At 36.6% G+C, this 27,547-nt stretch overlaps 1 pseudogene; it reads left to right on the top strand.

Annotated features, from left to right (window-relative positions):
* The first annotated feature begins 1,067 nt into the window (after positions 1-1,067).
* Positions 1,068-27,155, top strand: LOC127546924 (cyclin-dependent kinase 9-like; annotated as a pseudogene).
* Positions 27,156-27,547: the final 392 nt, after the last annotated feature.

The following is a 27,547-nucleotide window of genomic DNA, read 5'->3' as shown; positions in this document are numbered from 1 at the left end:
ACATAGTCAAGGGCAGCTAAATAATACAATAGATCGAGATTTGGATTGAGAATCAGTAAAATCTGAGCTCAAATCTTGCCTTAAGCAGCTTGCTAGCTGGACCCTCTGTTTGCTTCAGATTCCTCATCTACAAAATGGTGATAATAATGCTTTTCATGATCGTGAGGATCAAATGAAATAACATATGTGAGGTGCTTTGAAAACCTTAAAATGCTATATAAATGCTAGTGATGATTAAGAAGAAGATGAAGTTCCATACAGAGTCATTCAGGAAATAAAAGTTTGTAGGTGTGAATGGAGGAGACTCTATAGGACCAATCCTGAGAAGAAGATGGCTTTGGGCAAAGAAAATACCTTAGCACAGTGGAGTGATAGTCCCAATCTGATTACAGAATTCTAGATTTAGAATGGAAGGTATCTCAGAATCTAGCCCTCTTGTTTTATGGATAAGAAAACTGAATCCCAGAGAGATTAAGTAATTTGTTCAAATTCACAAGATAGTGAATGGCAAAGTTTAACTCTGAACCAGGATTTCGCATTTGTATTCAAGGGACTTCATTTCAAATCCAGGTTCTGACACTTACTACCTTATGAGTGCAGAAAAATTATTTAATATTTTTTGGCCTCTGCTTCCTTGTAAAAAATGAGCAGGATCTTAGCACTCATCAGTTCCAATCCATTTATTTTACAGTGGAGGAAAGTAAATCCTATAGACCAAAGCAGTAAATAACAGAGCTGATGGATTGGATCCAGCTTGGTCTCCTGGGACTCAGTTAAATTTTCAGTCTATTGCATTACACACCTCAGTTATGACCTTGTTTTTTTTTCATATTTTAAATCTTTGTTGTTGTTGTTGATATATATATATGTATTTGAAGACGGTCTGAGGTTTGACATATTCCACATCTGGGTATAAGAGCAAGACTGGGAATCTTTGTCTTTGTACTCATAAAAGTACAAGTATATTTTGTTAAAGAAAAATTCTTGACTATAGATTTGAATCCTATGTTTGAACATTTATATATGTATTTAGATATCCCCTGCTGAAATATGCTGGTTGTGTAACCATGGGTAAGATTATATAGCAGAACAGTGGCCAGTATGCATTATTTCATGTAACCTTTTTTTAAAAAGTATTTTTAAATACACTTTAAATCATAGGTCTATTAAAAAAACCCCACAAAACAAAATACAAGTCTTTTTATGGCAATGTTATTAGGTTCACTTTATTAATTAGTTTAGAAGCTTCTTGAGAATAAGGGGAATTCTTTTCTCCTTTTTCCAAAGCATCTTGAAAAAATAAAGTCCCCATTGGTAGCAAGGTCATGCAGTTGATAGAAGGCTGTGTCTGGAATCAGGAAGATCTGAGTTCAAATGTGGCTTTAAGTACTTAGTGTGTGACCCTGAGCAAGTTACTTAACCTCTGTCTGCCTCAGTTTCCTCAATGATAAAAATGAAGGTAATCCCTGTCACCTCTCCCTAGGGCTTTTTGTGAAGATCAAATGAGTTAATAGTTGTGAAGCTCTTACCACACACCTGTCACATAGCTGGTGCTATATAAATGCTTATTTCCTTCCCCTTCCTTTCCTTCCAGACATGTATTTGACTGACAGTACAGAAGAATCTATGAAATCATCAATACAATGATGCTTTAGGAAGAATGTACTGGGGATTCTGGGATAAATCAGGGATCTCAGGAGGCAACTTTGTGAATGGACAGCATTCACTAAATTTCCTAATTTTCATCTGCTTTTTCTGATTTTGTTATTGAGTCATAATTTGCTTCATACAACATATACTGAAAAATATAGCATGTTCCCTCCTTCTTCAGTTGTTTTTAATGATGCCCTACACTTTATGACCACATTTGGGGTTTTCTTGGCAGAGATACTAGAGTATTTGCCATTTCCTTTTTTAGTTCATTTTACAGATGAGAAAACTGAAGCAAACAGGCCAGATAAGTCTTCCTGACTCTCACCCAGCACACTATCAGTTGGGTCACCTAGCTGACCCACCTTCTTTTTACATTTAAACAACAACAGCGATAGCAACAAAAAAAACCCAACCTTCCACAGGACTTACTTAAAGAAGAGACGGGAAAATATCTATTTTCTGTTTAAACAAGATGTATTTTTCAGGCTAGTTATTGATTTTGGCTATTGTTCCTGCAATGTGTTAGAGGAAAAAAGTGGCTGGATTTTATTTCCACTAGGAAATAAACAACAACAAGAACTCTATGACTTTTTCTGGATGCCACAAATTGGTGCTTTCAGAAAAAAAACATTTTGCAGGAAAACACCATAAATCAGAATATTGGATCTATTTCTAATGAAGTTTCATTTCCTATAGACTTTCATGGTTCTTCCTTCCCTCCTGTCCTCATTTCCTAACTTAAAACATTGTGGGTTTCCCATCCCCCCAGGATATAAGGCAAAGATGAGAATTTCCATATAGGATTACATATTGAATAGATAAATATCTATCTTTTTGGAAGGTTGTTCAAAATCCATTAGGTCCAACCTCCCCCAATTTGTACATGGAGACATTGAGACCTGAGAGATAAATAACTTGGCCAAAGTCATACAGAGAGGAGCAAGAATTAGAATGGAGATTGCCTGACTCCCAATTCCCAGCTTTTTCCATTACCCCATGCTCTCACAATTGAATCGAGATACAAATCTTACTAATTAAATACCATTTAAAAATATGACTCTCGTATTCTTTGGTATTTCATTATTAATAGATAAGTCATAATATTTCTGTGTATCCAGCCTGTTGTTCAGAAGCATATTTGAAATAGCACATTTCATGGGGCTAAAGAGAGCAATTATTGGTTGTTTTCTTCAGTGGACAGTTACACAGAAGATAAAAAATGAGTCCTTTTTAAAAACAATTAGATGGGAGGGTAGCCAGTTCCTAAGATGGAAGAAGGCAAAAAATGAAGGGAAAATATAATAGGTTTGGGAAATTATAAAAAGCAAGTTAATTTGTCTTTGATGTGCAGAAAAGACCGGCTGTGTGGTGCTCCTGGATTGCTGGTCATTTTGTTTGCATCACTTAGCCACAAAGATGAGATAGTATTTTGTGGATTACTGTGGTTATTTTTTGCCTGTAGGTAGAATAATACTCTCAAGAGAAATGAAGTATTCAGGGAAAAGTAAGAAAAGACATATAAGAGGCTGTGGGTTTCTTATCACACAATGCAGGATATTAAAAGACCCTGTCAATACCTATGCTTGCCTAAAAGGTGTTAACAAAACAGAAAATGGGCAAAGCTGATGTAGCAATGAGATCAACAGTTTTAAAGGTAGAAGACTGAGTTTGAAACCCATCTCCAACACTTATTGGCTTATGAACCTAGGCAGATCTCTTAATAATTCTGTTTTCCTGTTTCTTCCTTAGTGAAATGGGGAAAAGAGCAGCTAGGCACTGTAGTAAACCAGTAGACCTAGAGTCAGGAGGATTTGAGTTCAAATCTGGATTCAGATACTTACTAGTTACGTGACTATGAGCAAGCTACAACCCTTTTTACTTCTAAAATGAGTTTGAGAAGGAAATGGCAAACCACTCCAGTATCTTTTCCAAAACAACAACAACAACAACAACAACAACAACAACAACAACTCGAAATGGAGTGATAAAGAGCTGTACATAACTGATCTGTAATAAATTACATATCAGATTGTAGTGGCCAATTTATCTTAAGTTGACTAACCTACTGTGTATTCCATTTTGAATTATAGTCACAGAGGAATCTAGTGATGTAGCATACTGTATGCCAAAATTGGAGAAGACTTGGATTTGAATCCTGCCTCAGACACTTAGTAACTGTGTGATTATGGGCATGTCACTTAACTCCGTTTGCCTCAGTTTCCTCATATGTAAAGTTAGCTGGAGAAGAAAATGACCAAAATCACTTCTGTATCTTTGCCAAGAAAATCCCAAATGGGGTCATGAAAAGTCAGACATAACTGAAATGACTGAATAATAAAAAGTGGACACCTTGCATTGTCTAACTGCTAGGGTTCGTGTGAAGAAAGCACTTTGGAAGCTTTAAAGTACAATACAGATGTGAAATAATATTAACAATATTATCATTTCTGGGTCTGAGCCATCTGGTTCAAACTCATTTGGTTCAAACATTCCCTCTCTTTCCTAATTCATTATGATAAATCCTGGTAAAAAAAATCCAAGTTTGGATCCAGCATCTATGACTTGCTGGCTGTGTAACCCTGGGACTTTGTGAGTCTTAATTTCTTCATCTGTACATACTGGCATTAATATTTGCACTAACTACCTTAGAGGGTCACTGAAAATCAAATGAGATAATGAAGATTCAGTGCATCAAGAGTAAAGCCAAGAGAGACTGCTATTTTTTATTGGAAAATTAATATTGTAAAATATTATAAAATTGGTATAGTAAAATTAGTACAATTATGAAAGAAGTCTGCATTTGTATTCTCTCTGTCTCTGTCCTAGGAATGGGGTAACACAAATATAGGACAACTCAATAAATGTATGAAACACTGAAAAAAAATAGCCCGTATGAATTTTAACCTAATTACCACACTCTAGAGCAAGCTTTAAATTTGGAAAAATGACTGGAAAAGGTTGAAGATTTGATTAAGTCAAGCCATGTACTTAAGCCACAGACAGATCTAATGGTACCATTTTTATTTGGCCAACTGATATTCTTGTCTTTCTGAGCTTTGGGACACCTTGTTAAAACTCCCAAAGAGCCCACAGATATATGGGATGAGAGGGAAAAAAAGGATGATTTTGAGATTGAGAACCTGAGTGAATGGAAAACATAGTCTATTTTCTATTTTGTAATTTCTATTCCACAGAAATAAGATGGTTCAGATAAAGATTGTTTTTTTTTTGGGGGGGGGAGTGGGGAGTAAATGCTTAATAAATTTTTGATGTTTGATGGGAGCTCAGGAGAAAAGATATAATCATAGATAATGTGTAAAAGATTAGGCCATTAATTTTGAGAATAAATAGGTAAGATGGTCATACAGTCCAAGGCCTTGAGTAAATCAGAGGATCATGTATTCTAATCCTGAGTCCAATCATCACAGTCTTAGCCAATAATTACCATAGGATTACCAAGAAGCCCCCAAACCATAGGTATCACCAACGTATGTCAGAGATGACCTTTAAAAATTATATACAAGGTAGGTAAAATTAGACCTTTTGGGAATGCTACATTCTTTAGGAATCTTTATCTCACCCATGGTTAACTAAACCAGATGATTCATCAGATTTGGAGCAATATTTCTTCTACCTGTAAGTATCTGGGGTTCCTTCAGTAACTGAGTTTCCTATACCTTATTATTAGACTGAGGATTAGCTGAATACATCTTAAAATATTTTTCAAAAAAATTCCACTAAGATAACGTATATTGGGTAGTTGAAGATGTCTTTCATTTTCTCTGGAGTGAATATAGTTACGATAAAAATACTCTTTTAATCAAAAGACATTTATTAAGCATCTACTATATTTCAGGCATTGTGCTAGATACCAGAGATACAAATACAAACTTTAAACAGTTCCTATTTTTAGGGATTTTACATTCTTTTATTTATTTGTTCATTCATTTATTTATTTTTGGTTTTGGGGTTTACATTCTTAAGGAGGAGATAGTATATCCACATGAGTATATACAAAAGAGATACAAGGTAATTTTTTTTAGGGGAAATATTAGCAGCTAGAAGAATGAAGAAAGGAAGTGGTACCTGAGATAAGTTTTACAAGAAACTTGGTATTCTAAGAGGTGGAGGTGTGGCAGGAGTATATCCTAAGCATGAGGTACAGTTTGTGTAAAGTCATGGCGAGAAGAATCTTGGTATTGTTTCTGAAGAATAGTAAAAAGACCAATTGGTTGGATAATTGAGCATATGAAAGGGGTTTATATGTATAAATTTGGAAAATAGGAAGCAGGCTGCACTTGACAAATGGAAATTTGTATTTGGTTTTAGAGCAAAAAGGAGCCACTAAAGTTCGTGGAGCAGAAAAGTGATATAGTCAAATTTAAGCTTTAGAGATATCAATTTAATAGTTGTATGGAGTGGGTAGAATCTAGAAACTAGAAATCCAATCAGAAAGCTATTGACATAATTTAGACAAGAGATGATAAGGACTGGATAAGTGGCTATGTGAGTGAAAAGAAGGGAATAAATGTGAGATATGTTGTAGAGATAGAATCAGTAAGGCTATGTAACTAAATAGATATTTGACAGAAATAGGGAGGTTCAGATGAAGTTTGTTTTTTATTAAGGGGGAGAAGAGTAAATACTATAAATTTTTGACATTGGATGGGAGTTCCAGAGAAAAGATATAATCATTACTTATCATTGTAATTGTTATTATAGTATAATATAATATGTAATACAATACTATAACCATTATACTATAATAATTAATGCAAGCCCCCCTCATAAAGATGATAATTAGTTATCATGGTAAGGTTATCATGACTGAGTGTGTCAAGAAAGACAAGAAAGACAAAGGGCAGAGTGCATCCATAGTGAGGGTATGAGATATAGATAATGTTACAGCAAAGGAAATTCAAAATGCTGTTTAAAAAATAGAAAAAAGCAGGAAAGATCAGTTATAAAAACTAAGAGAGAGAGTCCTCAATAGGAAAGTGGTTAACAGGGTTCAATGTTGTAGTGAGGTTAAGAAGGATGAAGATTGAGAAGAGAATGTTAGATCGGCAATTGAGAAAACCGATAAACTAGAGAAGAATCTGGATGATAGTAGATAATGCAAATCTGTAGTGCATTCAATGCACTACCATGTAATATAGTCAATATATAGTTTTCTGACTTATTCTATCATCCATTAATATACATGTGGGGATAGGAGAAGTGGATGGTAAGAGGAACATAGAGTTGGAATTTAGTAAAGCATGAACTAGAATAAAAAAAAAGGTCAAAGGATTTGAGAATAGATGACAATGTAACAGTGAGCTGTTTGACTATATAATAACAATTAGAAAAGGAGAAAAGTGAAATCAGAGCAGAGATGATAGTATGGGAGGGGATGGAAAAAGTGAAAGTCTAGATAGAGATGAAGAATAGTTTTAGTTGAAGTGAGACCTTGGAGGATATAGGATGATAGGAAATTATGGTTGTGGAAAAGAAATTCAGAGCCCTCGATCATAGTGTAAAAAAAATGATGCCTAAAGCCTATAACCTCTCGAAAAGAGGATAGCATTTTTATCACTAGTGAGAAAGCACAATGAATATGCATTTTTGGATGTAGCCAATGACAGAATTTGTTTTGTTTAACTACGTACATGCTTGCTTAACTATGTGCTCCCTCCATGGGGGTGGTAGAAGTAAGAGAGGGAATAATGTTTATTTTTGTTGAAAAAAATAAAAATGAGAAAGAGAGAGAAGAGAGAGAGAGAGAGAGAAAGATAGAGAGACACACAGAGACAGAGACAGGGAGAGAGACATAGAGAGAGGAGAAAGGAGGGAGAGAGAGAGAGAGAGAGAGAGAGAGAGAGAGAGAGAGAAGAGAGAAAGACAGAGAGAGAAGAGAGAGAAAAAGAAGAAGAAGAAGAAGAAGAAGAAGAAGAAGAAGAAGAAAAAGGAGGAGGAGGAGGAGGGAGAGAGAGAGAAGGAGGGAGAAAAAGAAAGTGGGAGAGAGAGAAGGAGGGAGAGAGACACAGAGACAGAGAGACACAGAGAGATATGCACCGAGAGAAACAGAGAGAGAGAAGAGAGAGAGAAAGACAGAGAGAAGGGAGAGAGAGGAGAGAGAGACAGAGAAAGAAGGAAGGGGAGAGAGAGGCAGAGAGAAACAGAGAGATAGAGAGACACACACAGAGACAGAGACATAGAGAGATGCAGAGAGAGACAGAGACAGACAGACAGAGACAGACAGACAGAGAGAGCCAGAGAGAGCCAGAGAAAGAAGGAGGGGGAGAGATAGGTAGAGAGAAATAGAGAGAGACAGAGACAGACAGACAGAGAGACACACACAGAGACAGAGATACACAGAGAGAGACAGAGAGACAGAGAGAGAGGAAAGGAAGGGAGGAAGGAGAAAAGGAGGAAGAGAGGAGAAAGGGAGGAAGGAAGAGATAGAAATGGTACCTACATACAATATAGGCAGGTCCCCATAGGTTATCTAAATGTATAGCTGAGTCTCATGGATAACCTGTCTCTGCAGAAAAGAGGAAAGGCAAGAGCAGTGTCTGCACCAACAGTCAAGAAAGGAGAAAAGAGGCACAAGAGCACTGTGACACTTGACTAAAGTTAGAAAACATTTGCTGCTAAATAATGGAAAAATGGATAAAAAAGTCTGATTACTTTTCCTGTCTCTAGCATTCCCTCTGAACATTTTTGATAAAGTGCCACACAAGAAAATTCCAAATAAATTAAAGTTTTGCATGGTATTTCAGGTATGTGGGTGTTCAGTTAGTGTTCTGCAGGGACAATTACCACTAAAATCTGTACTATTCTGTGGATATGAATATCTTTAGGCACAAAAGATATTTTTCTTTTGACTTTGAATTTGGGGACTGAATCATTTAATGTTTAGCCATCAAAAGTGATCAGAGGGGCAGTTAGATGGTGTAGTGGATAGAGTACTGACCCTGTGGTCAGGAGAACCTGAGTTCAAATCTGACCTCCAGCAGTTAATACTTCCTACCTGTGTGACCCTGAGCAAGTCACTTAACCCCAATTGCCTTGAGCAAAAAAGAAAAAGTAATCATAATTCATACCTGCCATGAGTAGCCTTGGGATTATGATGCTCTCCTTTGGTTAAGGGTTACATGAGAAATAAACTACCTTAATTATTCCTTTGTGTCTAATTTGCCATCAACACACTGTTAATGCAGGCAGTTCCTAAATAATGAATACATTCATTGCACTTTTTTTTTCACTATGTTGTTGAAAAGTAGTACACAGAATTTAGATTTAGTATAAAGAGTTTGGATATGTATTTAAGATGTAGATTTTCCTCTTTATTACTTGTGTGACTGTGGGCAAAATTTCTAAGTTCCCTTTTGGCATCTGTTGCCCTGTGATCCTGTGAATTTGAAATGCATTTTCTCATATGGCTAGGTTTTCAGACCCTCATTCTCATCAGGTTATCAAATGCTATAACCCTCAATTACAAACTTTTAAATTTTTCACATTGCCTCTAACTGATTTTTAGTTTTCTTCCTCTGGAGTCTTGTGTTGATGTTTGAGCATCTTGCCTACAACATTCATTATGTTTTGCATTTTATTAGAGACTTTGGAACACATGTCCTATATCCCTTACTTGATCATTAACTTTTTGAAGGAAGGAACTGTGTGTCCATTATATTTTTAAATCCCTCACATAACCTTGTGCAAAGCAGGAACTCAACATTTACTGTTATTTCAACCATAACATGAGCTGCCAAAAGCCATATAGGATGAGAAAGTTTGGAGAGATTGTGATTGGCATGCATATTGATGAAATCACAGAATCATCAAAGCATTAAAATATGATCCAAAAATATTTAAATAATAGCCCAAAGATTGCCATATAGCTTAACTATAGTTTATTTCCCCCCTTGTATCTTTAGAAAATGTATTCTGAAGTCTGAGAGGAGGGGGCATATTGGGAACATATATTGTTTCCTATGGTATCATAGATTTAGAACTGGAAGAAGCCTTAGAGGTAATATAATCCAATCTATCCAGCTTATGATTGAGAAAACTGAGGTCCAGAGGAATGAATTCAATTCAATTCAGCGAAAAATTTAGTGATCTTGATTGTATGCTAGGTACTGTTTTGGGGAGGAGAGAGAAAGGAAATAATTCCTATCCTACTTCTATATTCCTTTAGTAGGAATTCTTCCCAAAACCCATATTAATAATTCTCCAGTTGGAAGAAAAATAAGTGAGGACAATTGAACAGGATGGAGATGGATTTATAAAAGGGTATCTAGTGGTTTCTTTTGGGACTGCATATTTAAAATGAGGATTGGGAGAAGAATAAAGGGATTTGGGGAGTAGTGGGGTCCTATAAAAGTTAGGCACATTGAGTCTAATGGGGCAGTGATGAAGGAGCAGCTTATTAGCACTGATTCCCTGGAAAGGGATTATCAGAAAAGAATGGTGGGCAGCTAGGTGGCAGAATGGATAGAGGGCCAAGTATGGCGCTAGGAAGACCTGAGTTCAAATCTGGCCTCAGATAGCTAGCTGTGTGACCCTGGTTAATTCATCTAATGCTATTTGCTTCAGTTTCCTCATCTGTAAAATAAGCTGTAAAAGGCAAACCACTTCAGTGGCCTTTTGCCAAGAAAACTCCAAATGTGATCACAAAGAACTAAATATTACTGAAAATGATTAAAAAACAATAATAGAGTAGGAGGGTTAGGGACTTCAATATCACTAACTCTTTTGAGCATATCAACTGAGTCATAGCAGAAGGTGGTAGTTTTTACAATGGTTGGAGGGGGAACTGTCATTCATGTGTGGAAGTCATTTGGAAATCTAGTTTTTCTATGTGGGGGCAGCATTGAGAAGTAAGTTCTTCTCTTCTGTAGAATACTTCTTAATTAAATTGTTGTTCTCTGGCATTTTGGCATGTCCTCTGACTCCTCCTTTCCTTTATGACTTATTAGTTCCACACTAAAGGAAAATGGTTTGTGACTTAAATTGGATTATGTTCAAGCTGTACAAATGGCATGATCCTGCCTTTGAATCTGTCTGATTGTTGTAACCCATTATAACATCTCAACTGGATCCTTTCAAAAATGACTTCCAGAGTAATTGTGGGGGTTTATTGACTGGAAGGAAGTTTTCTTTTGTCCTGCAAATGGATGTTTTATGGGTATCAACTAATTTCTTTTTATATCCAGGGTGCTAATTACTAGAGGAAACAATGTCCTATTTTACTGGAAATTAAGTAAGATGTCATTTTATATACTAAATTTCTTAGGACACAAATCTGGAAAAGTCACTTGGGGTTGAGGAGGCTATTTGTTAATTTAGCCAAGGATAATACTAAAGATCATTTGCCTGATCCTATTTAATAGTAAGAGCCAAATGTCAATTTCACTTTCACTCTAATGGTCATGTATTCTCAGTACCAGTGTGTTATGGAGTATTGCTAAGCTTTCTATAACTCTCAGAGAGCTGGCTATCTCTTTCTCCTCTTCCTTTCTTTTGTGACTATGTTGATTTTGCTAGACTGTGATATCTATGGAGTATCTTTAGAATGTGATGGTTCACAATGTCTATACCTTCTGGGAAAAGGTAACCTTTTTGCTTTTAGTGACACATTTCAATGGAGTTAATCATACAAACATGGCATCTATGTATCATTGTTTAGTTATAATCATCAAAGAAAAAAATAAAACCAACACATATGGCAGACATTCTTTTCTGTACATGATTCTTCAAAAATCCTTAAAGTCCTCCATTTTTAATCTATTGTCAAATCTCCCAAACTTAGGAATTTAGTGAACATAGTTTGGGTGCTAAAATTGAAACTTGTTCTCTCCTGCTACTGCAGTGAAGAAGAGAGTGTTTGCTACTCATAGAGTCCCATGTATCAGTGAAATATTCTGGGTCCTTTCTAAGTCCGTTTGCTTTTCTCCTTATTGTTCTCCTTTACACCAGTGACAGCAGAGGATCTTTACCTATACTGGGTCTCTCAATCTTGTCAAACTACTGGGAAAAATTCAGTGATACAGCAACGTTTTTCTTTAAATCTTTTCGTCTTCTTGAAAAGCCATACCTCACTTGGGATCTTATCATATAGTATTTACAACTATGGTTGACTCTTTACTCCTTACCATTTTATCTCCAAACTTATTAGATAGACCTGTCAGGTTCAGTAGTAGTTAAGTAATGGAGGTAGGGAAGGGTGAGTGTGGGGAGATATGTAGCTACTCACCAATGTTGAAATCATCTTCAGATGGATAGTCACTTGTAAAATGGAGATGATATCTGAGTTTCTCTGCTATCTGCCATAGAAGGCACTTACACAAATCCAAATAACTGGTCATTTTCTTTGTGAAAGGGTTAAATGTAGTCTTTGCAGCATATGGTGATTGCACCAAGAAATGGCCACAATCAGGGAAAAAACAACATATTTTTGCTATTTCCTATAGATAATACTGTGATTTGGCTATATATATATATATGTCTCTCTCTATTTAACAAAAAGTAAGCTTACCCCTTCTGAAATACAAACATTCTGATTTTTAGATACTTTTTTTTTTTTTTTTGCCAATTCAAGCAGCCATATTTCAGAAACACAATCCTAAATAGCTCCGTGGAAAGTCTGAAAGACCTTTATTTGAAGTGATGGTAATATAAATTGCCGCATAGATTAGAGGGTGAGCTAGTTGCATCAACACTACTGTAAATAGATTTAATTTTTAACTATGGAGGCAAAGCAAGAAACATCCCAAGGAACCAATATTTTAAAAATCACACCATCACGAAAATGAAAGAGAGAAAGAACAAATAAGGCATCATGCCTCCGCTTGACTTGGCTACTTCCTACCTCTAATAAGTTTGGACAAGACCCTTGTTCGGTATTGTTTCTGCTAGAGATTTGCTTCAAGGTGACTAAGTGAAGTTAGCATCTCTCCCCAGTGATATGCCAAATCAACCAATCTAGTTCATTAGAAGTGGCAGGAGGAACAAGGAGTGATTTGATAGTCTTAAAATTAATTCAGCAAAGAGAAACTGTTGCAGGCAGAATTTCAGAAAAAAAAAAGCAACAAAACATATTGAGTGGGAGGGAGAAAAGGGAAGAGGAAAGCACTAGTAATACAGGAACTTGAGAAAGTTGAGATTCCTGAAGTAAAATGATATAGAGTAGTGAAAGGAGTGGGAGCAGATCAGGAATCTGGAGAGCTGGTCCTCTAGAATCATAAAATAGCTAGTCCTGCTACTAGGCAGACTTTCTGGCTTTGGATGAGTTTTTAACTTATGTAGGTTTCTTGTTTTTAATATCTGACATTAGGAATGGATTTAGAAGATCTGTAAGATGTATTTAAACTTGACAACTCTTAGGTCTCATGGATGGCATTAAATAGAGAAAGAGAATGAAGTAGAAACAGAAATGCATAAGGAAGACTAAAGAGACCCAATGGAAAATGTCAGAAAAACTAACTAAAAGATTCAGGAGAGGAAGAAGCTTTTAAAACAATCACTCTAGGCTATGTGGAGCTCAAATTGAAGTTTATCTTTCATTGCCTCCCTCTTGATGCCCATGATCCCTGTGTCTAGTGTTTCATCTTTGACTCCACCTATCTTTCTGATTTTTAAAACGACAAGCAACTAATCCATTTATGGGGACTTAACCTAAGACAACCTTTTTGCCTAAAACAGGAAGATGCTTAATATGGAAACTGACTGACAGTCAGCAAAATGACCTCTGCCTGGACCTCTTTATAACATAGTCACTTGCTTCCTAGGATTCACAAATGATACCTTAGATATTGCTAGGCCCCTGGTGAAGAAGAGATTTGGTTTATTTTTTCCTACCAAGTGAGGGGCAAATTCTCTCCTGAGATAAAAAGAGGACTTTAAGTCTTGGTAAGGACTGACTTAAGGAAAAGATCTGGAAATAGAAAGTTGGAAAAAGCTGGATTTAGAAATATCCAGGCCAGTTTTCTATACAATTTCATGGAAAACTTGAGTCAGTATTTAAGTTCTCCATCACTTTGTAATTTTCCCTTTTACTATTTTAAATTCCTGTGTATTTCCATGGAATTAATAGTTAAGAATTTAAAAGACTTAAAGAGGATTTATGTGTTGATTTTTGAGACATTTAACAGTAGGATAGAAGAAAAGGTTTCTTTTTTTATAGGAAAAGGTTAAGAAAGCATAGGATGAGGAAAAAAGTGATGGAATTAATTAACCACTAGGAGGAGCCAGAAAGCTAACTCCTGAAGTGAAAGAGCCATGGAACTACAGTATTAAATGAATCTCTCTGACATGCATTAGCCAGTACAGTTTTCCCTTTCCCTCACTTATTTATATTTCAATAATTGGCCTTCTGGAGGAAATCCAGAAGAATTGCTTTTAAGGTAGCCAATGAAGTCAGGTAAGAGAGAAGGTTAAAGCGTGTTGCTTCTGGTCACATGGCCAGTATGTGTCAAAAGCAAGCCTTGAAATCATATCTCTGGATTCAAAGGAAGCTCTTTTCACCCATGTCAAGCAACACTGTGAGGCCATGAGCAAGTTATGTAATCACTTAGTATCTGTAAAACTAGAAATTAGAGTTCCTGATCTTAATCAGGGAAATGAATTTTCTCTGCTGATGAACAACTCTCCAACTCTCCCCCAGAAACCCCTTCCAAGAGGAAAGCAAGTGCAAGCTAATATGAAAGAATTTTTTTAGGGGGATGAGGGAATAAGGTCATAGACTTGTGTTTTTTGTTCAGCCATTTTCAGTCATGACCCCATTTCTCCATGACTCAATTTAGAGTTTTCTTGGCTCAGATACTGGAGTGCTCTGCCATTTTCTTCTCTAGTTCATTTTACAGATGAGGAAACTGAGGCAAACAGAGTTAAGTGACTTGCCCAGGGTCATACAACTAGTAAGTATATGAATTCAGATTTGAATTCAGGGAGATGAATTTTCTTGACTCCTGGCCCAGAACTCTATCCACCGAGCCACCTATGACCTATAGTAATAGCCTTATACTAGACCAAAAATTACATAATGTCTATAGCTTCTAATGTGTTCATTTGAAGAAAGACCAGTCAGCTTTATGACAAGTGACCAATTTCTGTTAATGATAGAGCTAGGACTAGAATCCAGTTCTCAGATTCAGGACTCTTTTTGCTTTACCATGATGCCTCAAGATATACAAAAGAACATTTACAAAATGAGAGACTGCAACATCCTCTATTGGATTCCTTGGGAGGGGCAGGGATTGCATCTTATTTATTTTTGTTTCTCCATGAACATTAATGAGTGAGGTGGTAGTTCATAAATATGTGGAAGGATGAACAGAAAGATGGCTGGTTGGAAAAAGAGGGAACTGGTGCTTTATAATGCTCATAGAATATTCAAATCTTATCAAAGAGCTTTGGTGGGATGACAATCTCCCCAGAGCATTCAAGAATATGAAAACTCCCAAGACTTATATGATTGATTGCATCATCCAGACTAGGTTTTAACCCATTTTGTGGCATTTGGAAACATTGACCGATTTGGGTAGACCTCAATTCTCTTTCTTCCCAACCCATTTATTTTGTAGGGAACAATAAAGATGCTTTAATTTTTAAATGGAAAGTTTAGAAGATTTATTATATGGAGCTGAAAGAGAATTCAAGGCAGTGGAAAAGGAATATTTAATTAACTTGTGGAGAAAAGGAGTAGAAAGAACCATTGTTATAGAAATAAGTGGAAATTTTAAATGGCATTTTTATTATCCTAGTCTTTTTAAACCTTTGCACTTTATCTCAGTGGTGAACTCTATTGTTGTTTTATTTCTACTGCCCATAGGGTACAGATTTCTGTTTACAATCACTTGTGTACTGATCTTGACCTTTGTGATTGAATTATGTGTATCCAGGGAGCAAATTGATTCCAAGAAAGGTATTTTTGTAGCCTTATGAAAAAAGACTCTGGAAAGCACGATAAGCATTTGGGAAAATAGTCATTTGGTGGTAGATAGAAGCAGTAGTATGGGAAGAAGATTTCTGAGAGCATCACCTAAGTGCACAGCTGTCTCTGACAGAAAAGGGAATGAACTCTCCGAAGCAGAGGAATTGGGGAATTTTGGCACTTGCTTGATGCCATGCCATAGAGGGAAGGGATACATATCTCCAGCTATAGATTGTCTCTTCTTTTATGGTATCTTTAAAAAGATGCCAGAAACCTGGGACCAAAAAATGAAAAAAATGGGAATACAAGAACACTGGAAAACATTTCTTTGCAAATTGCAAGGACTGAGTCCTGAGGACAAGTTCTGGTCTTATATGAGAATGATAATGCTTATTTTTCGTCGGTAGAGGAGGTAGAGTTGGCTTACTCCTTTAATTCTGTAAACATAGAGATCAATTTCTATAGCTGGAGGGGGAAAGGAAGAGAGAACCGTGTGTTCTAAATCCTGAGTCCACTGAGTAAATGGGTTAAATCTTCACAGGCTAGAGTTGGAATCAGGAAAATAGAGTTTTGGTTTAGTCTCTAATATTCCCTAATTGTGAGACTGTGGGCACAATCATTTAACTTCTTTTAACTTCAGTTTCCTCATCTGTAAAACAGGAGTGATAATACTCGCACTCCTACCTCATATATGATTATCACGAATATCACTGAACTTTAGAGGGAGCTGTGGCTCTCAGATAAGAGGTTAGTTCCTATCAATGTATTTCAGGCACCTATTTGCTAATTACCTATTAACCTACTTTTATATGAGGGATACCAAGTTGTTTGATTATTCATTTGTGTCTATGGGCTTGGCATTTTCTCCACTACTCTGATCATTTGGTTTTAATGTCCCTACTTCCTATCCACTTTCATTCCTTTACTTCCCCAGTGAATGCTTCCTTGATTCAGCTACCCACATTAATGTTGTTTAAAAACAAAGGCATTTAATCAAAGTGGAAAAATAAACATAAGCTTGTTATTATCAAAGCAATACTCAAGGCACATTGCAAAGAATCCTGACAACTCTTCTAAAGGCAGACACCAGTTCTAGACAAAGCATCCATTTCTGTACCCCTGAGGTTTGGTTCATGAGATGGTAGGAACTAACATTGGTTTGTAAAGGCCCAGCTTTTAATAAAGCTTGCAGCCCAATACATGGTTGGTTTAAATGGTGTAGAAATTTGGAGAACCTCTCCTTGGTGAAACCTGCATGGATCAATAATAGCAGGCAGATGCAGTGTGTTCCAATGGCTGGTGTTAGATCTCAGTTCCTTCTAATTCAACATTGTTCTTTTCCTTTATCTGAGATTGTATTCAAGGATTAGAATATGCCTTTTTCCATTTAGTATAGAAACTAAGTCTGTTGGGCTTCTCCAAAGGGAGGTAGCTATTACCTGCTATAAGAATCCTTTCAAAGATAAATGTAATAAGAAAGATGTGTGTCTGTTTCAATTAGATTTTCCCCAATCTCTGTGGAAAAATCTTTGTACTGGAGACACACTTTTTTTTGCATTACATCAATCTAAATGTCTTTTGTCAGAAAGGGAATGTTAACTGCTGCATACACTCTAAGAAGAAAGTACATCATAAACTGTAACACACTACATAATTGTGAACTATTATTTTATCTATATAGATTGGGCTTGACTAGCCACATACTGACCATTCTTGAAACACAGAATACCTTTAACAGGGAAATGGAAATAGAACATAATCAACTGCTTTCCTAATATGGATGTAGAAGGCAGAATCAGAGTCAGTCTTAAATTGATATTTTGCCTTTTGATTCTTCCAATGCATTTCTTTTGCCAGGGGCATCACATCTACTAACAATATAAGGAGAAAGCTCTGTATGATGTCACTGATTAGATTGGTGACCTCTTGAAGGTGCTTCTAGTCCTATGATTCAATCAGTATTTCATCTGCCTGGCTGACTATTATATGTGTCTGTGTTCCAGGAAAAAGTCCTGGAGGTTACAGCAATGAATGCTGGAATGAATATGAATCTCTTCAACTTCATAGAAGCTGGACCAGCTCTCTCATTCAGACAGGGCAGTGTTTCAGCAACTGTTTTGGAAAGAATAAAAGAAATAAAGAAAAGAAAAAAAAGAAAAGAAAATTAAACTCTTAGAACCAACCCCTCAAAAATTTCTTTAAAAGGCACTCATTCCAATTGAATAACTCAACAGTAGTAAATGCCTACTCTCTGTCTGAGTCTCAGTGTGTTGCACTTTGTTAGGTGTTCACTCTGTGTTTTCCTCTCTTTGTCTCTGTCTCGCTTTGTTTCTCTGCCTTTCTCTTTTTCTCTCTTTCTCCTTCCCTCCCTCCTTCCTCAAGTTTAAGAACTCTTATCTTTCAACTATTAACTATAACTATATAACTATAGTCTCATTCTTTTTCTGCCTTATGTCTATATTAGCCATGTCATGAATTAATTGACTACAACTCCCATCTCTTCTATTTTCTCAAACTCAAAGAAACCAAAGTTTCCTCTTGATCCCCTAGATCTAGATCTTAGATCAACAAATATCCACTGTGAATAATACACAGTAGTGCCTACTGTGAATCTTTGTTGATCTGGATAACAGATCTCAAGTTTGAGAAAAAGAAAAGGACTAAAGAACTGGAATGAAAAAAATGAACTGGATGAAAAAAATCCCACTGGTTAAAAACCATTCCATATTTGTAAAAAAAAAAGTCAACAGGAATTAATTGAACATACCCAAGGTCATGCTGATTTACCTAAGATAGTTTTATTATCCCCAATTTACACATGATGAAATTGAGGCAAATAGAAGTTAAGTCTAGAGTTATATGACTAATGTGTCTGAGGTTGGATTTGAACTTGAGGCATGCCTGACTGCAAGCCTAGAGCTCTGTCCATTGCAAACACATAGCTGTCTCATGATAAAGATCTATGAGTTATAGTTTAAAGAGCAAACAACTTCATTTTGTCTTTTTATTTGAATTATTTCCTTTATTCTTTTTTTCCCCCTGAGTTTACCATGACTTGTCCTGAATGATACAAATTTTGGAGAATCATAGAGAGTACCCAATTTGTCAGTTTGGGCTTTAGGAAAAGAATGGGAAAATGGCCAGGAGAAAAAAAAAAGCCTAGGACAAAGGGAAGGGTGCTGGATCTCAAGTCAGAAGTCCTGCTTCTGTTACTATTTAAGTGACTTTACATAAGTCACTTCCTTTTTCTAGTTCTCAGTTTTTTCATCTGTAAAATGAGGGAATGGCCTCTAAGGTTCCAACTCTAACTCTATGATCTTAAGATTAAAGGGAATTAAAAGAAAACATAGGAGCTTAAAAGACTTACATTAAAAAAAAAAAACAACTAGAAGTGCAGTCATTTGTTGGAGCCACATTCAGAATAAAGATATTGAATGAGGATTTTTATTCTCTGTGAAGCCTTTGCTGTTGACTTCAAAGATGAACCCTGTGCCAACTTTGAAAGCCTTAAATTGGTCAGGATTTCTGACATGGCAGATTTCAGTTTAGGCAGGAGGAAAAGAGGTCAAGGAATTCACCCTGGATGGAATAGGAATTGATGTTTTCTAACATCTCATGCATGACTCCTAGAGCATTATCACTAAACGAAGACTTCAAAAACCTTTAAGTTGATATCCATTAGCTCTTTTGACCTAACTAGATTTTACGGGAAATATATGGGAACTCATTATTTTTCCTGCCATACATTCTTTCTCTCAACCCTGGCCCTTTCTCTAACTTTCTTATTTCTATTGAAGGCATGATATCATTCTGCCAGTCACCCAGGTTCACAATTCACACTTGAAATCATCTTTCTCTCTTTACTCTCCTCTTATCCACCTAATCTCTTACCAAGTTTCCTCAGTTCTACTTTTATAACCTCCTTCCCTTCCATTTCCTTCTTTTTGTTCCTATAGTTACAAATCACATTCTTATTACTTCTCATTTGAGTTATTGCTTCCAATCTTTCTCCCTCTTCAATCTACCGTCTCTCCAGTTATTAAAATTGCTTTCCTAAAACATAGGTCCCACCATATCATTCTTCTCTCTGATAAATATAGAATAAATAGAATAAAACAGAAACTCCTCTGCTACACATTTAAGCCCTTCACATTTTCATTCCCACTAACCTTTCTAGGCTTACTGCATCTCTTATTCCCCTTCTTTACACACTCTCTACCAGTTAAACTTGCCTTGTAGCTATATTTAGCTCTGCATTCTATTTTCTTTCTGTAGGTCTTTGTAGAGTCTTCCACAAATGCCTGAAATGTGCTCCTTCCTCACCTTTTGTCTTAAAGAAACCTTAGCTTCCTTTGAGACTTGCCTCCCTTGCCATCTCCTACCAGAAGCCTTTCCTGATTCATCCAATCGGTAGTGTTCTCCTCATCCCAAAACTATGTTACACTTACTTGGCTGGATAAATGAATCTGTCTATTCAAGATGTTACCTATTCAAGAGTGGAGATTCTCTCCTTGGGCTTTTGTATCACCACAACTTAACAACTTTATCTTGAAAATGGAAAATTTCAATAAGTGTTTGTTGAATGAACTGGATGGTTCCTACTAACATTTTCTCTGAGCAGCTTTATCTGTAGTTTGGCCAACTAATTGTCTTATCTTCAAGGTATGATTTTATTGTAAAATGTGAATTATTACTTGTTACTGAAAGCACCAAAAACCTACTTCATATGTGAACAGCTAAAGAGATCATTCCAGATGTTGAGTTTAAAGGATATTATTTTAATGAACTTTCATCTTTCTTTTCTTTCAATATAGGAGTTCTTTTTCTAAAACTTTTTTTATTAAAGCTTTTTATTTTCAAAACATATGCATGGATAATTTTTCAACATTGACCCTTGCAAAATCTTATGTTCCAGATTTTCTCCTCCTTCCCTCCAGCCCCTCCCCTACACGGAAAGCAATCCAATATATGTTATACATGTTAAAATATATGTTAAATCCAATATATGTAAATATATCTTGCTGCACAAGAAGAAATCAGATCAAAAAGGAAAGAAAATGCGAAAGCAAGCAAGCAAACAACAACAAAAAGTCAGTTCCCACAGCTTTCTCTCTGGGTATAGATGGCTCTCATCATCATCATAAGATCATTGGAACTGGTCTGAATCATCTTGTTGTTGGAAAGAGTCACATCCATCAGAATTGATCATCATATAATCTTGTTGTTAATTTGTATAATTATCTCCTGGTTCTGCTCATTTCACTTAGCATCAATTCACGTAAGTCTCTCCAGGTCTCTCTGAAATCATCCTGCTGACTGTTTCTTAAAGAGCAATAATATTCCATAGCATTCATATACCATAATTTATTTAGCCATTCCCAAAAGATAGGCCTCTACTCAGTTTCCAGTTTCTTGCCACTACAAAAAGGGCTGCCACAAACCTTTTTGCACATATGGATCCCTTTCCCTCCCTTAAGATCTCTTTGAAATATAAGCCCAGTAGAAACAGTGCTGGATCAAAGAGTATCCACAATTAGATAAACTTTTGAGCATAGTTCCAAATGCTCACCAGAATGGCTGGATCCATTCACGATTCCACCAACAGTGCAATATAGGAGTTCTTAAGCTTGAGTTTGTGAACCTAGTTTTAAAAATGTTTTGATAACCATGTATCAATATTATTGGTTTCCTTTGTAAATGCTATGTATTTTATCACATTATTTTTCAGTAGACATTTAATAAAATTTATTATTTTATTGTATTTAAATATGTAAAATATTCTGAGAAGAAAAGAAACAAATATTTACTAAGTGCATTCTATGTGCCACACACTGTGCCAATTGCTTTTCAAATATATCACATTTGATCTTCACAACAACCCTGATGGGTTAGTGCTATCATTAGCTCTATTTTACCATTGAGGAAACTGAGGTAGCAGAGGGTAAATAACTTGCCTAGGATCACATAACTGGTAAGGATCTTATAGGATTTGAATCTAGATCTTCTTGACTCTAGGCCCAGTGCTCTATCCAGTGAGTTACCTAGTCCATTGGGTTCAATATATTTCCCAAAGGATTCATGATACACAAAAATTAAGAACCCTTGCTTTTCTATCGTTGAACTACTCACGGCCTCCTTTAAAGTTTTCTTCGAAAAGATACTTGAGTAGTTTGTCATTTTTTTCTCTGGTTCATTTTACTGATGAAGAAACCGAGGCAAACAGGGTTAAGTGACTTTCCTGGAGTCACAGAGCTAGGAAGTATATGAGCCATATTTGAACTCAGGAGATGAGTCTTCCTGGCTCCAAATCCAACATTTTATGCATTATACCATCCCACCTTAGCACCATGATATGAACTATTTTCTTAGCGATATCTCCTGCTAGAGATGTGCTTCTATTCTGCTTCTCATCAATCTGCAAATACATGATTTAAAGAGTTTGATGGATATTTGTGACCAGGAATGTTGTTTTTCTATGAGAATTATCATTGCAAAACATTTTGCAGAGAGTTCTTAATATTATTGATTTTGGAGGGAAGGGCAAGAATGGAGGAAGGAGATTTATGACTCCAAAACTATCTTCTGCAAAGACTTTTTAGGTCCAGCCCATTCCTATAGAGCCTGCAGCAGAGAGAATCCTAAAATACTAAGAAAACAAGATTCTCCAGGCATCTAATATCCTTATTGTTACTTTGAAAATTTCAGCATGCATAGCATTACTTAATTATCATTAGCATGTTACAGTCAGTTCCTTCAGTCCTAAGGAAAACAGACCAATGATAAGCATTGCTGGCATATTTTTGCATCTATAATTTGAAGTTCTGCACTGAATGCAAACAACAACAATGACAACAAAACAATCCCTGAAAACCTCAGTATGTATTCAAAAGAAGCCAAATTACTAACATTAAATGAACTTTAACAACATGCTTTGGGCGATTTGTGTTTGTATGTGGCAGGGAGGTGGAAGGTAGCCAAACAGCTGTGGATGTTGTTGATGACAGCCTGAATCTGATCCCCTTAGGCTATATGAGTGGAGGTGGGAAAAGCACCAAAGCTGTTCACCTTTCCCCCTTCCCACCCCTCAGGCTTTTGATCTGGTGGAAAGATAGCCAGTTTATATTCCTCTCCTCCATTCTCCCAGATGGTAACATAAATCAGACATAAGTACATGTGAAAGCCCATTGGCTATTTAAAAAAAGAAAAAACAAACAAACTGTTTCATTAGTAAGGGTCTCAGGTGGTGGGTAGCCTTTATATAGCATTTCCTGTAATTCATCTGTCTGCTCTTCATTTATTTTTTTTCCCATTGTACTATTGGTGTCTGGCTAGAAAGAGTTTCTGCCAGTGGATGAATTCTTTATGGGCCTTTTAAAATTCTACACAAGAATATAAAAATGCTCCTTCAGCAAACATTTTTAAGGGGTTATTGTGTATAGTAGTTCCTAGGAGAGAGTAACTTATTTAAGAAATGTCCTTGTCTTTATGAGCCTATGTTCTAAAAGACACAGATAACAAATATAAAATAAGACATCGTAAGTACCATTAGAGTGGTACAAACTGTGATATATACAAAGTATGAGAGATATGATTTCTGAGTAATTAATTATTTTTATTAATTATGGCTAATAAGTAATTAATAAAAGGACAGCGTTTTGTCTCTTATAAAGCAAAAGATGGCTAATATTTGCCTATTGATGGTTATATGTTCTTAGAGGAGATATCTTGACAGATGGCAATCAATTCTGATTGGGTAACAAAGAAAATAAATATTGTAATGAGGGGCAGGCCTATTCTAATGGGGGCCTAGGAGACATGACTTGGATCACTCACATCATGGATACATGGAGAAGTCCCAGACTTCTCCAGTCTATGGCAATCCACTCCCACTCAGATTTGTGTGATTAAAAATACAAGTCAGAATTCACTAATTCACCCAGACTTGAATTTCTTTACTTTTGATCAGATCTAAGTGTTTTTTTTTAATTTTTAAAAATTTATTTTATAATAATTTTATATTGACAGAACCTATGCCTGGGTAATTTTTTACAACATTATCTCTTGCACTCACTTCTGTTCCGATTTTTCCCCTCTCTCCCTCCACCCCCTCCCCTAGATGGCAAGCAGTCCTATATATGTTAAATATGTTGCAGTATATCCTAGATACAATATATGTATGCCGAACTGAACTGTTCTCTTATTGCACAGGAGAATTGGATTCAGAAGGTAAAAATAACCCGGGAAGAAAAACAAAAATGCAAATAGTTTACATTCATTTCCCATTGTTCTTTCTTTGGGTGTAGCTGCTTCTGTCCATCATTGATCAATTGAAACTGAGTTAGATCTCTTTGTCAAAGAAATCCACTTCCATTAGAATATATCTTCATACAGTATCGTTGTTGAAATACATAATGATCTCCTGGTTTTGCTCATTTCACTTATCATCAGTTCATGTAAGTCTCTCCAAGCCTCCATTGCACAAAGAGTAGGCGGAGGCCATTCTTTCTCCAAGCATACATATTGATAGAGTATGGTCCAATTATTATTTAGCCTCATGTACTTGGGACCTCAGTGCATCAACTCAAGCCTCAGCCCATTACAATATTTGAATTGGGTTTTTCTAGCTGCTTGCAGTATTTTTTCCTTCATCTGAGGGTTCTGGCATTTGGCCACTATATTTCTTGGTGTTTTGATTTTAGGATCCCTTTCAGTAGGTGATCTATGAATTCTTTCAGTGTCTATTTTACACTCTGTTTCCATGACTTCTGGGCAGTTCTCTTTGATAATTTCCCGGAAAATAATGTCCAGGATCTTTTTTTCATCATACTTTTCTGGGAGTCCAATAATTTTCAGATTGTCTCTCCTGGACCTATTTTCCAGGTCTGTTGTTTTCCCGAGAAGGTATTTCACATTTTTTCCCATGGTTTGATTTTTTTGGTTTTGCTTGACTGATTCATATTGTCTCCCCGAGTCATTCAATTCCATTTGTTCAATTCTGATTTTCAATGTATTTTCTTCACTCACTTTTTTTATATCTTTTTTCTAATTATCCAATTGAGTTCTTTTGTTCTGTGGAATTTTTTTCCATTTTGCCAATTTTATTTTTTAGAGAGCTATTTTTGATCCAATCTAAGTTTAAATGGTTTTATAAGTTTCACTTAAAATTTCATTTTATTATCAGTCCTATACTTCAAAAGCTTTCTGATTAACCTGCAGAGGTTGAATTCTGTTAGGAAATAGGAAAGAGAAAGCTTAATCTACTCCAATAATTGTTTATTAATATCAGAGAGAAATGATCATTTGTCTTAAAACCAAAGAATCACACAACGTACAAGGCAGAAGGATCTTTACTATCAAGGGGTATCAGAAAAACTCCTGGAGGAGGTAACATTTGAGCCACTTGATAGGAGAGTAGATAGGAATTCAAATAATAAACAGTAGGAAGTGGGACACATGAAGTTATTTACTTAATATTTTATTTTTAAAAAAAAATTATTAGTGAGGAGACGTTGGTAGTGTAGACAGGTCTATAATAGTAATAGCTAGAACTGAGTCCTTTAAGATTTGCAAAGCACTTTACAGCTCCTTTAGTCTTCATGCCATGGGACTTTTTTTATTTTTCTTTTTATTATTTGGAACTCAAGTATATTCCTTCTGTATTCTTTGATTAAACCAAAGTCTGTCCTTTGGCAGCTAGATGGTGCAGTGGTTAAAGTGCTCATTCTTGAGTCATGGAGATTATTCTTCCCGAGTTCAAATCTGGCCTTAGACACTTAGTAGCTACGTGACTCTCAGCAAATCAACAAATCAGTTTCCTCATCTAAAATGAGCTGGAGAAAGAAATGGCAAGCCATTCCTATATCTTTGCCCAAAAGCCCCAAGTAAATGAGGTCATGAAAAGTCAGATACAATTGAACTGTTAAATCTATGCATGAAAAAATATTCTGGGAGAGGTGAAAGTGGGAGCTGGAGTGTGAGAGGGCAGGTAGCAGCAGCTGTAACAGTGACAATAGTAGCAGCAGTGGCAGAGGCAGCTCATGGGGCATCGGGAAGTACAGGAGACTCTAAGCAGTCCAATATGTGGAATGCCTCTTCTGCAATGAAGTGTCTAAGTATCAGAAGCTGGCCAAGGTCGTCCAGCACACCTTCAGTGAAGCCTTTAAGGTCAAACATATACAGATAGGGGAAAAGGGGGGCTCTGAAGAAAGTGCTGATGAAAAATGAAAATGAGGGCTTTCCCATCACTGCCTTAAGAGAAATCAAGATTCTCTACTTTCTTGAACATGAGAATGTGATCAGCCTAATTGAGATCTGTAGGACCAAAGCCTCTCCCTACAATAGCTGCAAAGGAAGCATCTACCTGGTGTTTGATTTCTGTGAACATGACCTTGCTGAGTTGCTGAGGGTGTCAACTTCATTGTCAGAAGATGATACAAATGCTGCTCAATGGTCTCTTGTAATGTGCTTTCTAGAGCCCCCACACTGGGGTGCCAAAATATACTGTCCAGACTAGCTCTCTCCAAGCCAGCCTGAGTCCTTGATCTTAGTGGAGGAGTGAAGAAGGCAGGAGACCCACAAGGATGGTCAAAGATGGAGTCCCTTTATTTCAGTCTTCTCAGCCCCTAAATACCTTAGTACGATTACACTACAGTACACTGAGCATGTGCCAACTAGAGAACCATTACATCACCATATCACACTGAGCAAGTGCTAACTATAGTAGTATTACATCACCACAGCACACTGTGCAAATGCTAATTACAAGCACCCTGCTATTGATATATAAATGCCTCTTTACTGTAAGTATCCCTTGCTTCAAGTAGAACACAGGTGGTCATGACCTCCCTGACTTCTCAGGAAGGGGGAAAGCACCAAAGGGAGGTGAAGAGCCAAACCAGACATTGTCAGCAGGTTCCCTTTGGGCTGAAGGGTTTTATACCTTACCCAGAGTTCCTCCATCATCTGCAGCCCTCTACAGTCTCTACTACAAGATTTTGAAATCAGAACATGAAAACAGCCAATGTGCTCTTCACTAGGGATGGGGTCCTGAAGTTGGCTGACTTTGGTTTGTCTTGTGATTTTACTCTGGCCAAGAACAGCCATCCAAACTGTTTTACTAACAAAGTGGTGACCCTCCAGTACTAGCCCCCAGAACTTCTGCTTGGAGAATGTATTTATGGCCCCCCAGAAGACCTTTGGGATAGAGGCTGTATCATGGCAGACATGTGGACCCATGATCCTATTATGTAAGGTAACACAGAGCAGTACCAATCTCATCAGTCAGCTCTATAGCTTTATTACTTTAGAAGTGTAGTCTAATATGGATAAATATGAGCTGTATGAGAAAATTGGACCTGCCTAGGAGATCAAGAGCAGCTCAATGTCTATATCAAGGACCCTTATGCACGGGACCTGATTGACAAACTGATGATCCTGGACCCCAGCCAGTGTATTGATAGTGATGATGCTCTCAAGATGGAGAGGTGGTGGGCACATCGCATACTCCCAACAGCCAGCCAATCAGAGCCTTAACCTAGCAGCCACTAATCCAAGTTTGACTGAGTATTTTAAGGTCACATGAAAGATTGGTCTTTTTGTTTTGTTTTGTTTTTTGATGTATATATGTATGTGTAGTTGTTTATGTATGTACATATGTATATAAACATGTGACTATTATGTTGCTGAGATTATGGGGCGTTTTTAATTGTTTCCCATTGAGCAAACACACACACCCACACCCAGATACACACACACATGTATGTTTAAACTTTTGTTCTAGCATCAGGAATCCTAACTAGCATTTAGCCTAGACTGGCAAGCTAGCTAGTAAAGATGGAGCTCAGACTGATGGAAAGACATTGCAACATCTGCCTACTCCATCCCCAATACCTATATTTTTGGATGACACTTGACACTGTCTTTTCTAAAGGAGATTTCCTTTTTTGAGGGGAGCAGGCATAGAGTATCACCAGA

Source organism: Antechinus flavipes, chromosome 2 (assembly GCF_016432865.1).
Source record: "Antechinus flavipes isolate AdamAnt ecotype Samford, QLD, Australia chromosome 2, AdamAnt_v2, whole genome shotgun sequence".
NCBI classification, from domain to species: Eukaryota; Metazoa; Chordata; class Mammalia; order Dasyuromorphia; family Dasyuridae; genus Antechinus; species Antechinus flavipes.
This window is presented reverse-complemented; position numbering and strand designations above follow the sequence as displayed.